This window comes from Sinocyclocheilus rhinocerous, unplaced genomic scaffold (assembly GCF_001515625.1).
Source record: "Sinocyclocheilus rhinocerous isolate Xijiao unplaced genomic scaffold, SAMN03320098_v1.1 scaffold576, whole genome shotgun sequence".
Classification (NCBI taxonomy): domain Eukaryota; kingdom Metazoa; phylum Chordata; class Actinopteri; order Cypriniformes; family Cyprinidae; genus Sinocyclocheilus; species Sinocyclocheilus rhinocerous.
The window spans coordinates 250,709-254,652 of record NW_015662167.1 but is presented as its reverse complement, the minus strand read 5'-3'; the positions used below and the strand labels follow the sequence as shown (position 1 = coordinate 254,652).

The window sequence follows — 3,944 nt, the reverse complement described above, 5'->3', positions numbered from 1 at the left end:
TTTTTTTTTTTTTTAATGAGCATATTTATAGATATTGTCTTGTTTTTTTCCCTTAACATTTCTCTAACTTGCAGATAAACATGTTATTATAGTCATTATGAGACAGTTAGCACATTTTGTCCATCATTTATAGCATTTAAAACCTGTTCACAGGGCATGAATTTTGCCTATCGGAACATTTATGAATTGGAGGCTGATTAAGTCCCCATTATAAAATTGTAGATTTCAAAGTGCTGTTACACAATTTTTTTCAGGAACCTTTTATGAATAGGTAGTATTTGTTTGAAATAAAAATATGTTCTAACATTATAAATGTCTTTACTGTCACCTTTGACCAATTTAATGAATACTGACAATGCTCCCTTTGTCATTTTTTAAAATGTTGATTTTAAGTTAAACAGTAAACCAATTAAGCAGTAACCACACAATATATAATCTATCAGTAGCTTTATCCACATGTAGTTGTCTACCTTGCTGAAACATTTAGATGTTGTGAAGGGCAGATTTTATGCTGTACTTCATACCTAACAATGTGTGATGACAGAGAACTGACAACCTAAACTGCCATTTTTCATCAGAGGAAGCACTAGTATCCAAGCATAAAAGAGGCAGAAATCTTGGATGGAGATGCAAAATGACAGTAGGGCTTATCAAACACTTTTCCCCTGCAACTGTTTTAGAACAAAAAGATTTCAGGCAAAAATTGGACAATTTATCCTATCAAAAGTACTGTCACTTATATGAAAAGTAAAAATGTAAAACTGAACATTTTTCTGTCATTTTCTGGTTGATGAAACATGGGTTATAACTCTTCTCATCTTGTTCTAGTTCAAAGATATAATGCTAAGTATTTATTTCTGTTACAAAAGAACTTTGGCCTGAGGTTTTTCATTAATGGGAAAGTCTTTCACACATGGAGTAAACATCAGCTCTTTATACTTCTCTTGTATTTCATCTTTTATATTTCAGGAAAGCCCTGCAGTGATTCCTGAATATGAATACTATATGCACATTCTTGATCAGCATTTCTATACTTCTTGGTTATTTATTTAATTTTGATTACAGTAACTCTTACCAAATGTGAATAGCGGTCACCTGATGCATTGTGTATTTCTGAAAATGTGTTAATGACTCTGATCTCATTTCCTTCAATCTGTCTGTAGTGTTATTGAGAGACAGATGGATATGCCAAATAAAGTGAAATGTATATATAAAGGATAAATCAGGGGTTAAATTAAGCTGGAGAGAACTAGAACGGGTGATCAATCACCATTTAGTGGGTGTACTGGCTCAAAGAAAAAAACTTTCATTACGTTAAACATTATGCCTCTAGTCAGTGGCAGTCAGTTTTCCATTCCAGTAAAGTTGCAAAAAATGCCCCCATTTATGATAGACATCCGCTGATTTGTAGTAGCAAGACAGAATATTGCTGCTAAATATTTTTGTAGAAACTGTGATAAAAATTTTTTTCCAAGATTCTCTGATGAATAGCAAGTTCAAAAGAGCAGCATTTATTTAAAATAATTTTTGTGATACAAATGTAGTTTTATAGAATTTTGTAGTGTATTTATAGATGTCTTTTTTTTTTCTTCACATTTCTGTAACTTTCAGATAAACATGTTGTTATGGCCATGATGAGACAGCACATTTTGTCTGTTTACAGCATTTAAAACCTGTTCACAGGTTTTTTCATAATCGGACATGTTCGGAGTAAACAGGATATGCAACACTAAAAAAACTGATACATTTTTTTTTCAAGATTCTCTGATGAATAGTAAGTTCAAAAGAACAGGATTTATTAAAAAAAAAAAAATCTTTGTACCGTTATAAATGTGTTTACTGTCAATTTGATTTCTTAATAAAAGCAGTTGGACTTACTGACCCCAAACCTTTGAACGGTAGTCTATATGTTCATGTCAAAAACCAGACAGCAATTTACATCATGTAAGCTTCAGTGATTTCACTTATTATTTGTTAGTATTTATATCAAAATCTCCATAATTTCTCTTTCTTTTTGTTTTCCCCAGGACAAAGGCAAAACCGTGAGGAAAGGATAAATCCATCTCCAGCGTAAAGAAGGGGACAAATTAAACGAACAAACACAACGTGGCTGATACAATCGAATGCGCAGCACAATTAAACAGCCGTTACCAAACCTCACCGAATGTGACAGTTTCATTGCTTTAAAGGGATCAGTCTGGGCTGTTTGCAGATCGTTCAGAAAGAGAGGCTATCCTCGTGCTACCTCTGAAACTAGCTATGTTGGTTAAGTCTTCTGGCTGCTCCCCTGCTGGTGGGAGGATGACTCATGCTCAGAGTGACCTTCTGTCATACCGCCCTCAATAATATTGACAGAGGCTTGCCTGTGGTCCTTACATTCATCTTCATTAGCACTTGGCTTTAAGCATCAATGTCATTGTCCGCTCCTGGGAGGCCTTCACTGCTATCTCTGCCTCTGTCTGCCCCAGTCGCCACATCTTTCATCCTCTTCCTTGCCGTGGCTTAGCTTAGAGGGAACTCAATCAGACTATCATCCGAGACATGTTTGCCTGCAATCTGCCCTTTTTATCTGTGAAATCTAGGGCAAGGAGGAGGAAAACATTGATCTTGGAAGGTAATTGCTTAAAGGGATACTTCACCTCAAAATTAGAATTTGTCATCATTTACTCGCCATTTGACAAGCAAAGAACCAACCGATGATGGATATTCTTCAGGGCCAAGATATTATTCAAATTTGAGTTCCAAAGAAGAAATAAGGTCATACCGGTTGAGTAAATGATGACCGAGCTTTAATTTGCTGTAACTTTGTGTGTCAATTTTAAAAAGAGCAACAGTCTATTTGGTGTATGTGTTTTCTGTGTGTTTACATGGTTTGTTGCAGTTACGTTATCAGTATTTGGGTCCTATTCTGTGTACATGCGTATGTGATCGTGTGCTGCACACAGAAAGAGTCATCCATCTCCGGTAGTCAGCGTGGGACCTACAGTCGGTGACCACAGGCATCAGGGCTCCGCCGCACATCCACGTTCCCTATCAGCTTCAGAGAGGTCAGAACTGTGAGAAGGGGTACGGATTATCTTTACTTCACGCTGGTAGACTCTCTTCCTCTTTACCTATAATCCCTTCCCTACTGCTGCTGTCACACTCAGAAAGACGAAACAGAAACGCTCTCCTTTGGTGCTTTAAATGAGCTGTGCGTACATCCAGGAAATGTGCACACCGCCGCCTGCCGTACTAACATGAGCCTGTTGTGAGTTTAAACACAGCTTTCTGTGGACTTCTAGTCGTCGTAGAGGAAGCACCCTCCACTAGATCGGTCTTCCCAGCAAGCAAACTCTATAAATTTTATTCTATGTCCTTAATATAATAATGTTTTTATTTAAAAAAAAAAAAATCATAACAGTGCAGGAAGGTTTTTAATGGGGTGGTGCTTTTGCAATATGTAATATACCTCTTTACCAAGTCCAACTTAAGTAGCCTATTTTCCAATAATATAAAACAATATTAGTAAAAGAAAGAGAAAATGACTTTGAAAGAAGTATTTCATGCTCACCACTGCTGCATTTGGTCAATCTTTTCGTCATTCAGTTTTGTTTTGTTTTTAATCCTGAAACTTGTTAACATACTCAAATTTGAAGACATTACTTTCATATCTTGGTTTTATAGGGTTCATTTTATTTTAGTTTTCTAATGCTTTTTGCACAAGTCAGAAACTTTAATATACAGGTGCATCTCAATAAATTAGAATGTCGTGGAAAGGTTAATTTATTTCAGTAATTCAACTCAAATTGTGAAACACGTGTATTAAATAAATTCAGTGCACACAGACTGAAGTAGTTTAAGTCTTTGGTTCTTTTAATTGTGATGATTTTGGCTCACATTTAACAAAAACCCACCAATTCACTATCTATATCAGTATAAAAATGACTTACCATATAGGAAGT

At 35.6% G+C, this 3,944-nt stretch overlaps 1 protein-coding gene across 1 annotated transcript in view; it reads right to left on the bottom strand.

The window, feature by feature from the left end:
- Positions 1–3,944, bottom strand: part of LOC107727852 (leucine-rich repeat neuronal protein 2-like) — a 45,705-nt gene that overhangs the window by 8,138 nt on the left and 33,623 nt on the right. The window lies entirely within an intron of this gene.